The sequence below is a fragment of the Triticum aestivum genome, chromosome 5A, assembly GCF_018294505.1.
Source record: "Triticum aestivum cultivar Chinese Spring chromosome 5A, IWGSC CS RefSeq v2.1, whole genome shotgun sequence".
In the NCBI taxonomy this organism is placed as follows: Eukaryota; Viridiplantae; Streptophyta; class Magnoliopsida; order Poales; family Poaceae; genus Triticum; species Triticum aestivum.
This window is the reverse complement of record NC_057806.1, coordinates 568,110,082-568,124,848: the sequence shown is the minus strand read 5'-3', so window position 1 is coordinate 568,124,848 and position 14,767 is coordinate 568,110,082.

Genomic DNA, 14,767 nt, shown 5'->3' with positions numbered 1-14,767 from the left:
AAAATAGCAGCATATCTAGTTAAGGTTTAGCTAAAAAATGTTCAAATGCAGCAGTTGTTCCAGTTTAGCTAACCCATGCTCTTCCGCATGCTCCGCGTCTGCATTGTTAAGGTTTGTGGACAAATGATTCAACCAATCCACAGATAACAATATAGTGAATTTCTTGTTCATTCAAGAGGATGTGTATGATACTTTCGGTGCAAGCATGTTCATTTACTTACTGCGTCAATCGACACAAATATAACACACATTTCTCTATTTCCAGCTCAATAAATCGTCCGGGGAATACACGCCACCACACACCATGAAGAATTAATGTTGACTGGTGGAGTCTCTTGATATATAGTCTAGACACTTAGGCTATGCTCACGCATGGCATCCATGTGTGCACGATCCGATTCCCAATTTATGCATAGTTTAGTGGTTCTATGTGATGTCGTAGTTAGGATTGTGAGGCATTGGGAGTCTTCGTGCTATAATAGGTGTCTTGTGCACGCAATGCATCCTTAGTTTGCACATTTCCAGTATGAGTTTCACCCGAGCTAGTATCCTGAGCTCAGGATGAAGTTCAGATCAATGTACATGCTGATGTTGTTACAGTTCTAGCTTCCTAGCCCCATTGAGATGCATTGTTGTTTTTTTTGCCCAAGAAACCACATGGACCAAGAACATTGTTCACAAGCATCTTAGAGTCATGCTTACTACAAGGGAAATGTAAGAATTCCGTGGGTACGCCATCCATAGAAAGGTTTACAAATATTTATGCAAACAAATTGTGAAGATTAGAACTTGCCCCTTTGGTTGAGAAGGGTACCATGGTCATCTCATGTTGTGACAAATACGTAGACATAGTCTGACCAAAATGGTGAGATTAATTAATTAAGAACTCGTTCGATTTCCAGCCATATTTTGTGCGCCTGCCAAAATTGTTCGGATCAAGAATAAATTAAAAACAAAGAGGCTACCACATTGCCAAGATGCCTGCACATGAACGGAGCTGAAATGAGAACCGAGGCAGTCTGGACTAGTTCGGCAGCCGTGGCGACTGTCGGGCGCCTCGGCCTTCGGCACCCTTGATTCGCCTCACGTGCCAGCACCGCACCGAAGACCTTGCAGCAAAGATCGGCCCTCGTAGCACACCGGTGGCCGGCTCGCCGCATGCGAGGACATGAAGGTTGGCAACGACGTTTGTAGCAACGCCACCAGTGGTTGCTCTGCGGCAGTGCGACTGTCAGGTGTTCCGCTTGCGGCAGCAGGCCTTGCAGCATCAGGCAACCTTGATAGCACCCTTGGCTTGTACACCTGACGGTGACAATGGGGAATGGATCCACGGGGAGACGGAGCTCACCATAGCAGCCTTGGCTTGTATAGTTGTATACCGCTGGTGGCCATCGGGATTAGATCCGTGGTCGTCTTTTCCCCTTGCCGTGGCAGCATCTTGTTACCCGTTGCAGCAGCAGATTCTCCACCGGTCAACCTTGAAGCAATTTGGGAGAGCCGTGGGCAGGGGATTGGGGACGGTAGGAAGATGGAAAGAGATAAGGTTGTGGAAGAAGAGGCGTGCATGGCCCAATGGACGCGGGTCATGCTCGAACGCGGCTGATGCGTTCGGTATTATCAGCCAGTTGATCTAAATCGTTTTCCTTATTTTCGTCCCTTCAGCGGTTAGTGAAATCCGGATTTGAGCATTCGTATTCTCTCTCTCTCTCTCTCTCTCTCTCTCTCTCTCTCTCTCTCTCTCTCTCTCTCTGAGCGCCATACAGGGAGGTATCGAGGCAAGACCGTGGTGTGGGGAACATTGCACTCGCCCGGCAGACGACAATATCTTGTCGACAAGGGAGTGTCGTGGCAAGTAGTTGTTCCTTTGATTGGCGCCACCTAACCCTAGTGCCTCTTCTGGATCATTGTATAGTGGGCACATCCTTGACGGTAACTGGGCTGGCATAGAGCTATATATGACCATTGCATGTTCGGCTCTTCATATAAACCGACCACGGCACAACATTACTTGTGAGTTGTGATGAATGAAACTAGCACCCCGAGTGTTGCTACTTAGTGAAGCATTGTTGGTACTCTGCATTCTATAGTTCTGCAGTCTTTAGTTCATCTTCACATGAATATTCATAGCTTAGATCTGTTCCCAACCTGGGGTGCGTCATGCTATTGGATTGCGAGGTATTGGGAAAGAAGGGTTTATGTGCAAGTCGGCCTACTTGTGAGTGAACTAAAATCCTGGTTTGGTTCTGTCTTGAAATAGCCCGAGAAATCACAAAGGTGGTGCACTAGTCTAAGCCCTCTAGCCACGTAAGCTGCACACTTGCACTTGCTCGCACTGAGATGTCTTCTCCCCTTCCAAAACATCAGCATCTCTGTGTACTTCAAGAGGTCTTCTTTAGTAACAACCTATCAAACATGAGCGTGCAATCAAAAAAGAAGGTAAAATCCACCATTTTTTACCTGACAGAAAATGACTAGATGAATACGGAATCACGACGATTGAATGTAGATCAGCCAACAGCACACCTGAGTCCCCAGTTATGAATATTTTCTCTGCATTATGTATGACTATATTTTGTGAGTCTAATGCTTGCCTCGTCATTCAGCAGAGTAAGAGACATCATCACTACAATGAGTATTCACCATCCATAATTAAACTCCATCTACATGTTGTGACATCCTTGCATTTCTTGGTACATCTCTAGAAGCAATTTGGGTGTTTTGTTAATCAACCCTATGATCATCTGTTTTATTACGAGAAGAAGCAATGACTTGATCTTTGACTAGGATAACCATATGTTCACTAGTATCGATCAACAAGCTTAACATTATCCGACTTCCATTTCATCTTAAACTCTAAAGAGCACCTAAATTCATTTAGTCGAATATGTCTATGGTGGTGAGATTAACCACCACATTATGATATGCATCCTCATTTGTTCTTCCAATATGGCATATGAATTCAAGATCTTTTACCCACATGAGTTAATCAAAAATTCATATTTGGATTGAAAGGCAAAGAGAAAATTGCAGCCACTATAGATGTCGTTCTTACAACTTGATAACTGGGGCTCAGTTGCCACGTGCTTTGCGCTATGCTGGTTCAGATCCTAATTGCCATGGCTATAACCGCCCCCCTCCCCCGGCCACAGTGTCCTGAAGAAAATGAAGTGCATGAACTGCAACTTCCTCCCTAGTAAGGGAGAGAAGACGTGACAAGCAGCCACTGCCTCGCTAGCGGGGGCAAAGGTATGCAGGACAATTTCCTTCGGTAGTTTTGGCATTAAAAACTTGGAACGCATGGGCATGTCCCTCCACGTTCGATTGATGTGGCTCCAGAGGACCTACACGTCACGTCCTTGTAGCACCTACATATATCCTTTATCGACCTGACGACCACTCGATCTTCCAAAGCCTCCACATCCTTGACCCTAGGCGACAAACATTCTTCATGGTTATAGACCTATCACTGAATTGATGGCTACTCGATCGTGGAGATTGCCCCATTGATTAACGCCATCATGCTAAAGCGCCACCGCGAAGGCCACTTGGTTTGTAATGGCCTACTTCTGCGTGCCTCGATTCTCGATATTGAGGGTGCTCTTCATCTCGTGGCCATGGTGCAATACGTTTAGCTATGGCTCCGTCTTCGCCATCTTGTCCTCAGTGATACGCAGGATACACTCACATGGCGTCGGTCTGCCAATGGCCTATATAACGCTAAGACTTGCTAGGAACCTTTGATCTTGGGCGTGATCACTGCTCCTCATTGGTGTATGACCTGGAAGAATTGGGCCGCCACTACAAGAAATATGTCAACTTGTGACCACCACTATTGGTCACTGAATGGTCACAAATTTCCATTTGTGACCTTTTTGTGACCAAAAACATAAGGTCAAAAGCTGGCCGTCATAAACTGACATTAGCGACCTTTCTTCTGGAATGGTCGTAAACGTTTACGACCAAAATACGTCTACTGTGGCGTTTTGGTCACTAGCAACCTCCCCAGGCCATGTAGGCATCCAGCGTGGCAATCTGATGTGGCACAAGATTCAGCCCGGTCCGATTAGGTGTTTTACATGGGCCGAGCCCAATAATTCAACCTATTTGTGTTTTTTCTATCAATTTTTGGTCAGATTCATGGGCCAAGCCCTACAATTCAGCCTTTTTATTTTCTGGGCTTAGGCCATTTTGCATTCCGTTTCATTCAGCCTTTTGTTTTTGTTTTTCATAAATGCACAATATTCCAGTCCACTATTGTTTGGGCCATAGCCTTTTTAGAGCACAAATATTATTCGATCCAATAGACGAACATTCAGCCTTTTTCATTCACAGATTTCAATTTTACACATTTCAACAGCAAACAATCAATAATTCTCACAATTAAATGATCAAATCCAAAAATCACTCTATGAAACTCAGAACAGCACATCTGCATGATCCATCAAGTGTACATACAATCAGAAACAAATACAGAGGCACCAAAACTATTGTGCACATCTCCAAGCTTCTTCTGATCTTCGGTCACAGCAGCAGCCACCTCGGTCGCTTGCCTCGCGCTGGCGAAACTTGACATGAAAATATATTATGAACAGACCATTCAAGAAAATGACATTTATTTAGAATGATAACACAAATTGAGCTAGCTAGTACCATGCTTTTTGTTCTCCAACTAGTTAAAATGAGATACCCACTCATACAAGAAAACAGATACACAGTGCAAGAGATACCAAAACAGATACACAAGTTGAGATGTAGCAGGCAGATTCATCAAGTATATATCATGATGTGTATTCATCATATAGCTGTACCATTGCAAACCAAGAGATACCAAAACAATGGAAGAGCAACAATTAATAACGTACTAGATTAGTCGGTAGGCTAATTTAATTGAGTGCAGCAACTTGGTTGATGTTCAAGTTGCTGTTGTTGTTTTAGCAGCAGTGGCATACTCAAAATCTAGCAAGTATTAGTACTCTGATGTGCTAGTGCTAGTATTAAAAAACGATGAATTTGACTAGAGCAAGGAAATGAAAACAAAGACAAAAATTCTTTCTTGCAAATGACCCAAAGGAAAAAACTGATGAAGCAGCAAGGCCATGACCACCACCAGGTGTATAGCTGCTCTACGTAATGGGCCATTAGCAGAAAGCAAGCCGTTTAACAAGCTAACAAACATCAACCATTATGAAATTACAATAGCAGAAGCCCGTGTAGGGAGATTAGCAGAAAGTGAGTGAGCAGAGGGAGAGGGAGGTGCTACCTGCTGGGAGCGGTGCGTGGTCGTGGCCGGGCTGGACTCATCGAGCTCAGAGAGGGCAACTTGGTTGCCTTGGAAGCAGAGGAGCAGACCCCTTGTTGCGGGACAGGGCCGGTGCCTAGGTTCGTCCCTCCTCCTCAAGCAAGACAAGGCCATGTTCCCGGCCAAACCTCCTGTTCATCCAACAGCGGCAGTTCAACACCACAACAAAGTACAAAGCAGAATAAATAAAGGAGGAGAATGATGTGCAATGCTGCCCCAGAAGCAAGACATCGGTCAAAAGAAAATAAGGAGCCTAAGAATACCCTTCAGAACATATCAGACATCAGACGAATAAATCACAAGGAAAACACGCAATAAAAATGAGCACAGGCTGCAGAGCGCTATCATATTGGAAGAATACCCTTCAGAACATATTGCACAAGCTGTCTGCAACCAAAACAATTATTGCAGGATTATAACTTACTAATAAATCAACAACAAAAACTAATGATGATACATCTACTCTGCTATACTGTCTGTTCTTACAAGAACAGCTGCATGCACCTGTGGCCAAAGGAAATACTCAGTTTGTTGGGCTAGTTTGATTAGTACTGCTTTGCATGTGTACAAAGCACCAAAGCACTGAATGGTTAGCCGGGACCAGATGGTGAATTGATCCCAAAGCACCAAAGATTACAATATGATGCAATTGGTTATTCAAAATTTTGACTTGCATACAACATCACTACACTGTTACTGCTATCAACTCATAATTTACTCCCTGGACCTAACATGTACAACACTATTTTGAGAATATAAAAATATTGGTTATCATAATAAAATACTATTTATTTCCTTCATTGTTCAGCATAATTATCTTACAATATAATATCAATCGTTGAACACTTTCTCACAGGGTCATGCCTACATTCTGTATTTGGGCATCACTACTAGCATAGACTGAAAGACATGCTAGGCTATCGTCAATTCTAACTTCACATATGCATAAGAATCGCTAGAGCAAGCAAACCAGAAAAGCATAGAGCATATATCGTTCCCCATTTCACGGAGAATCTCCTCTTGCACCTAGGTGGTCACCGCCACAGCCTCCTATTACACAGCAACCAGGTACCCGACATGCACATGTGAGTTGGCAACCAGGTGATATCATAACGAGATGCATCAATCATGTCGAGCTCTCGCTGTGGCATAAATCAAATGACACAAAGTAGCAGTCGAATATGTGAGGTACCCAAACCAGCGATTGCACTTAAAAATAGAGACAGACGATGCAACTACTAAGCAACCATGAACTCTGCCACAGCAGCATAATGATCAGAGCAAGCTCGCTAAACAACCCAACCAGTAGCAACATGTAGGATACTAAAAATTCACACAGAGGGCAGGATCGAAGCGCGAGCGGTGTCGACGCTGTTGTGCACGGGCCTCATCTCGCTCCCACGCTCCATCGGCTCATACACGCTACAAGGGAAAGGAAGAGCAGCGAAGATTCGCATCAGAGACCAGAGCAAAATCAGAAGCAAGAGCAAAGTAATAACAATCCAGCAGCACCACCCGGAACCCTAAGCAGCCGCCCGCGTCATCGCATGTGTGCGGTGGAGTGCTGGTGCACCGACTCTAGCAGCACCACCTAGAACGCCTCGGACGACATCTGCGGGAATGAAAATCGAACACCAAAGGAGTGCATGACATCGTCAGAACCTCGTCTCGAGAAGGAGAAACGCATGGGCTCAACGCAGGGCACGACGGGAGAGGAAAATACCTTGGGGTTGGGGACGGCGCGGCCTCGCAGGTCCCCGCGCGGAGGCGCTGCAGCAGCGGATCCCCTCCGTCGCCGGGTGGCCAGACGCCGCGACGGGACTCACCATGGCTTCGTTGGGGCCGGATTTGGAGCGCAGGGAGGGCGGGGAACGAGCCACCGGAGACCTGTGGCCGGCGTGAAGCACGCACGCGCGCGCCGGCAAGAAAGCCGACCGCGACGCCATGGCCATGCCTGGACTGGTGGATCTAGGGGGTGAAGGCTAGGGGAGAGGGTCCGTGGCGGAGATAAGGTTGGCGGTGGTGGGGGGGTGGCGGCGGTGGGAATCGCGGGAGGGGGCTCGCTCTCTCTCGGTCTGGACTTGATCGGGATCGGTTCGGTGGGTGGGATCAGGAGGGGAAAGGGGATCACGCGCCGTGAAAGGAGGCCGAGGATGGGGAGGAAAGGAGGCCGGGGATGGGGAGGAAAGGAGGAGGTGGCGGCACCGACGAGACGAGGATGAGGGAGGAGGATTACGATGCGAGGAGACAGGCGGCGGCGGGGGAAAGTGAGCGGGAGCGGCAGTGGCGATGGGGATAAGTGAGCTAGGGTTTTCGTGGGTGTATGAGGGGGGGTGTGTGGGCTACCGTTGGATCCAGGCGCATCTGACGGTGCTAATCCATTATCCGCGTGAGATGGTTTTGGACCAATTAAAACGCGGTACCCCTTTGATGATTTTAAGACCATTTAAATTGGTCATAATCGATTGAAAATAAGATGTTAAAACATGTCTGATATTTGACGGCCTAGAAAATTTATAAAAACAAATAGAAATCAAAAAACTTTGCATTGTGTCACCAAGTGTGACCTACTTTTCAGTAAGAATAACAAACTTTGAATAATGCAAATATCATAAAAAAGTGTTCTCAGAAATAAGTTTTTTGTAAGAGAATTATTTTTTGAGTGCCCAAAATGATTTTTTATGAAGAACCTAGCAAATATTTGTTGCAAATTTGGGCCACATCAATTTTATAAAATCTTAGGTCATATTTAATGTTCAGTTGACCAAATGTTGCCTAAGGAAGTTTTCATTTTCTTTGGATGAAAAATTCATTTTCCATTTTTTCGAGTGCCCAAAATGAGTTTTTTTGTGAAGGACCTACCATATATTTGTTGCAAAATTGTACCTAATCAATTTTCTAAAATACGAAGACATATTTAATGCACAATTGACCAAATGGTTGGGTGTAAAAAGTTTTGATCCACCTCTCGTGAAAAATACAAATTTCCACCGATTCAGTTGGAAGCGGGTCAAATTTGAACTGTAGCTGCCTCGTAGTTTGCTCTTTATTTTTTCCAAAAATCATTTCTAGGTACATAAGTATCTATTTAATCAAAGAAACACCAAAAAAATTCCAAGATTCAACCACTAGCTAGGAACGGTCAAGCCCGCCGTTTTGACCGCATTTTAAAACGGGCATACAAAATTCAAAAAAAATCAAAAAAATTGATTAGTACCTACAAATATTGTGCACAAGGGTGCATCTTGGAATTCTAAACTATGTTGCCTAAGGGAGTTTTCATTTTCTTTGCACGGAAAATACATTTTCCATTTTCTGAGTGCCCGAAATGAGTTTTTTTGTGAATGACCTACCATATTTTTGTTGCAAAATTGGACCAAATCAATTTTCTAAAATACTAGGACATATTTAATGCACAATTGACCAAATGGTTGGGTGTCAAAAGTTTTGATCCACCTCTCATGAAAAAGACAAATTTCCACCGATTCAATTGGAAGCGGGTCAAATTTGAACTGTAGCTGCGTCGTAGTTTGCTCTTTATTTTAAAAAAAATCATTTCTAGGTACATAAGTATCTATTTAATCAGAGAAACATCAAAAAAATTTCAAGATTCAACCACTAGCTTGGAACGGTCATTCCCGCCGTTTTGTCCGCATTTTGAAACGGGCATAAAAAATTCAAAAAAAATAAAAAAATTGGGAAAGCTTCGCATTGTGTCATTATATGTGGTCAAGTTCCCAGGAAAAATAACAAACTTGTAACACGGAAATTATTTTAAAAAAGTGTTCTCAGAAACGAGCTATCACGTGTGGAGATCAATGGCTTTCAAGCCAAATGATCAAACTTATGGCCACATTCATGGCATAGTTTGTTCAAATGATCTCATATTATGCACAAGGGTGCATATTGGAATGGCAAACAATGTTGCCTAAGGAAGTTTCCATTTTCTTTGGACGAAAAAACCATTTTCCATTTTTCGAGTGCCCAAAAGGAGGTTTTTTTGTGAAGGACCTCCCAAATAATTGTTGCAAAATTGCACCAAATCAATTTTATAAAATATTAGGACATATTTAATGCACAATTGACCAAATGTTTGGGTGTCAAAAGTTTTGATCCACCTCTCGTGAAAAAGACAAATTCCTGCCGATTCAGTAGGAAGCGGGTCAAATTTGAACTGTAGCTACCTCGTAGTTTGCTCTTTATTTTTTCCAAAAATCATTTCTAGGTACATAAGTATCTATTTAATCAGAGAAACACCAAAAAAATTCAAGATTCAACCACTAGCTAGGAACGGTCATTCCCGCCGTTTTGACCGCATTTTGAAACGGGCATAAAAAGTTCAAAAAAATCAAAAAATTGGGAAACCTTCGCATTGTGTCATTATATATGGCCAAGTTCCAGGAAAAATAATAAACTTGTAATACGGCAATTCTTTTAAAAAAGTGTTCTCAGAAATGAGCTATCATGCGTGAAGATTCATGGCTTTCAAGCCAAATGATCAATCTTATGGCCACATTCATGGCATAGTTTGTTCAAATGATCTCATATTGTGCACAAGGGTGCATCTTGGAATTCCAAACAATGTTGCCTAAGGAAGTTTTCATTTTCTTTGCACGAAAAATTCATTTTCCATTTTTCTGAGTGCCCAAAATGAGTTTTTTTGTGAAGGACCTACCATATATTTGTTGCAAAATTGGACCTAATCAATTTTATAAAATACTAGGCCATATATAATGCACAATTGACAAAATGGTTGGGTGTCAAAAGTTTTGATCCACCTCTGGTGAAAAAGACAAATTCCCGCCGATTCAGTAGGAAGCGGGTCAAATTTGAACTGCAGCTGCCTCATAGTTTGCTATTTATTTTGTCCAAAAATCATTTCTAGTTACATAAGTACCTATTTAATCATAAATACATGGTTTGGTGGCGATACGTCGAGGTTTGGGCGGTGGCCGAGGCCCCCAACTCTAGAGCACGTAAACTCGCATGCCCGCCGCGTGGTCACCGCGTGACCGTGGCGTTGCCATGTGTTCTGGGCAGCCTAGGCATGTCTAGTGGGTTGGGCACTCCCCAGGTAGGTGATAGGAAGAAAATCACAACATAAGATTCTCACGAGGAGACCGATCGATGCTCAAACATGAATAAGCAGCCAAGTGTTTGATTAGCGGTACGGGAAATGCACATGGCCAATGGGCGTGAGTTTTGGCTGAGAATGATCATCTACTAAGGAGAATGTCTTCACAAATTTTTAGCTCAAAAGGAGGATCCTAGGTGGTACTTGCTTTGCAAAGTACCACACTGGACAAAAATATGAATGTTGAAGCTGGGCTCAAAATAATGAATGGATTGAGCTGAAATTTAGTGGAGGATGGTTATTTGGGCATAGGAAAGCATTGTAGAAAATTGATACCATTTGGACATGCCAAAGTAGTACTTCCTTCACAATGCTCTTCTATGGACAAAAACTTGGGAAAACTAGTGAGAGAGATTGGATGAATTAAATGAGCTAAAAATTGGTGTAGGTAAGTTACATAGGTATGGTCATGCGCTGGTAAATTTTCAGATCATTTGGGTAAGCCTAGCTAGTACTTACTTCACAAAGCTTCTCTCGAGGTAGAAACTTTGGAAATTTCCTGAGAAAGATTTACTAGGAAAATTGAGCTGAATATTATCATGTGGCAATGATTTGGGTATGGAAGCGTGCCCGAAAAGTTTGAGGGTAATAGGAGGGGTCTATATAACACTTGCTTTGCAACGTGCCAATTTGGCCATAAAATATAAATTGAACCTGGGCTCACATAGATGATTTGACTGAGCTGCAATTTGGAGGAGGGTGATAATTTGGGCATATGAAGGAACTGTATAAATTTCATGTCATTTCGAGATATAAAAAAGGTACTTCCTTCACAATGCTTCTAGGTGGACAAAAACTTTGGAAATTTGCCGAGGAAGATTTGCTAGGCAAATGGAGCTGAATTTTGTCATGCGGTAATGATTTGGATAGAAAAGAGTGCCCAAAAATTCCTAGGGCAATCAAGAATATATAAATAGCACTTCCTTCATAAAGTGTTGTTGTGAACAGAATAGGAAAATGAATATTGTTGAATTAGTTTTGAACTAGGAAAGGAAGGAATTTTACATATTTGATGAAGATATGACCCAAAGAATTTATGAGATTTTTTTGGGAATTTTGGGAATGACAGAAATATAGGTTGCTTCACAACCTAGGGCAAAAACTGCCACATGGACATGACACATAGGCAAAACTGATGAGGTGGTGCCTAGTCATAGCAACCCACCACAATTTACAAGGTTATGACCATCTATATTGGTCATGATCAGCTAGAAATAAGGCATCGAACTAGTGCTGTCTGCTTTATGACCATTTCGTGTAAGGAAATTACGACCTTTCTGACCAAAATGGTCGCAATGATTTAGGGTTTGGAGCCCCCCGAACAGCTTTTGACCAATTGGTCTAAAATGGTCATAGATTTATGATCAATTCTTCCAGGGTCACTGACAGAAGGTCATAAGTTGACATATTTCTTGTAGTGCGCGGCCCCTGCACATCAAGATCTTCCTGCGGCTGGCCCTCAGGGGCGGTGCTAGACTGTGAACTAGCCAGCCTAGCACAGCCTGCCCCATGACATCAACTACCCTCCTTGTCACCAAGAACAGGAAGCAATGCAACGCCTCCTCGTCGACTGCTCTTTGTTGCGGCAGTCCTGGCATGAGGTGTTGTCTTGGTGCCGCTCCACTGCTCCCCCGCCTCCCCATGACGACGATCTGATGGATTAGCCTTCCTCGGCAATTTCTAGCTCAACTACTTAACTCCACCAGGGTTTGGCTTCTCCCGCCATCCGTTGTATCTTCCTGCAGTATGGAGTATTAAAGTGCACTATAGGGTACAATGTTTCCTTTGGTTGTTCTCCCAGAACAAAATCATGACTTGTGACAACGTAAGGAAAAGGGGGATGGCTAAACCCCTAGAGTGTGTTCATTGTAAGGAGATCGAAACTGTATATCATCGGTTTTTGAATGTATTGTAGCTAGGAAAATTTGAAAAGATGTTGAAATGCTCTCCCACGTGCCAATTGTCAATTTTGAATCTGTTGCTAAGTTGTGGCTTTGCAACAAGAGATACCTTCATTTGGGTGTAGTTACAACTGCAATCCGGTGGGGGTTGTGCAACTTTAGATACTCTATAGTATTTAACAGAGTTCCTTGGATCTCTCTGTAACAGGTGCTAGGCCTGGTCTCCCGATATTTGAGAGACTGGATAAAACTGTTTCAGGAGCTGCAAGGAGAGGCCTTGATGGGTAATCAGAATCATCTCTGGGGGAGGCTGTTCTGGGACCAGATTGACCCTTTGCCGATAAGCAAGTGAGGCAATGTCAAGGAAGGAAGCGGTGGGGGAAGCTACCCATGGAGGAAAAACCACAATTGAGTATCAGCTTAAACATCCGGAAGACCAGGATTCTATCCATGTGGTGTTCTCAGGGCTCTGCTGAGCTTCTTCACTGGCCTGCGTGCCTGCTCTAGGGTTGTTACCTCTGTAAGGGTCTGGAGTAGAGTGATGTGGTTTTCTGTTCTGTTCTCTTATTAGGGATAGACGATTAGTCCTTTCACTTTCAGATTATTAAAAAACATAAAAATAGTTGAGGGCTCAGCCCTCCCTGGAATCTTAGAGAATATGTAATAAGTTGGTACTCGATCTGCATGATTTTCTTATATATGAATGGAACCGCGGAGGGGGGCGGGGGATGTCCAAAAAAATCTGGAAGGACAACAACGGTTCTGTCTTCAATGTCGATCGCCCCTCCATCATGCGTCTTGTGTAGGACATCCAGGAAGAAGCTCGCCTGTGGGCAAACACTGGCGCAAAAGGCCTTGAATCGATCATACCCGAGATGTATCTCATCGTACTATAGGGGGAAGTGCAACCCTGTTCGTCTTGTACGTGCTTGTTTCATGTCTGTCATGCCTGGAATTTCTCCTCTTCTAACAATGAAAAGATACACAATCCTTTTGCATATTCACGAAAAAAATTGACTTCATTTGATCTACTTAATTATACTAGTGTAAATCATCTATAGAGTAACGAAAAATTAAACAAGGGTTACGTAGACAAAAATGTTTAGCTCCAAGTGTTTGGATGCTCTTAGCAAGCGAGCCAAATGTACCATTAGAGGTTGCTCGGAACTGTGTAACTATATGTTTATTAGCACTACTAATCAAAGCTTATCTGACTCTCGTTCCATCTTAAAATAGCTTTCTTTCTCTCAACATGCATAAATTCTTTGAATTCCATCTTAGCTAAAAAGCACTTAAATTCATTTACTCAATTATTACCAGATGGTTCTATCACCGGAGTAAAATAAGGTGAAAAGGGTACTGTAGAGATACTCCTTCCATTTTTATTTAGTCCGCGTGTTAGCTTTATTCAAAGCCAAGCTTTGTAAACTTTGATAGAATTGTTAAACAAAAAAAATTAAAATATGCAATAGCAAATCAATATCATTAGATTTATTATTGAATGTACTTTCACATCATATAAATTTGTTATAGTAAATTTTTGTACTTTTTTTATAAACTTGGTCAAACTTTACGAAGTTTGACTTCAGTCAACTTTCATATGCAGAGTAAATAAAAACGGAGGGAGTATAGTTCTTTTCTAATTCCTACGTTTCAAAATAACTGAACTTCTAGGATTGTTCTCAGTCAAACTTCGTTAAATTTGAACCACACTATTTAAAAACATATCAACATCTACAAAACCAAATTTACTTCATTAGATTCATTACTAAATGAATTTTCATATCATATATATTCATCATAGGCCTTTGCGGATTTTTCTATACACTTGGTCAAATTTTAAAAAATTTGACATAGAAAAATCCTAGAACTTCAGTTATTTTAGAACGGTGGGAGTATTCTGAGGGGAGAGATAGCGGTTTAGCTCCAAACGTTGTGGATGCTCTAGGAAAGCATCATCTTAAGCATCATCTATTGTTGTCGTGCAGTTCTAAGGAATCATCCTCGGTTTGTGTTGCGTCTTTCCTGTACGTATCCCAATGCCCGCAAGCGAACCAATTTATCACTGGCTAGAGGTGTTTAAGATTTCTATAATCCAGGACTTTTTTTTAGCTACAACTGCACATGGCCATTATATGCCTAGCTCGTTCTAGATATAACCCCCATCTACATATTGTATACTTAGCTATGTCGGAGCAGGGCCATTTACATGCCCAGCCTTGTCTCTATATATATCCCGAGATACATCATGTCTTCCTATGTATGCAACAATTATCACCCTAACCACAGTCCACCACAGTATAAATGTGTGATCTACATCCTGCCCTGTTCTTCTCCGGTGACGTATATATTCAGAATTGGCTACCCACGTGGAAGTGAATGGTAATCGGATTGCGAGGCATTGGGGAAAATGCATCTACAACCGATGGTCAA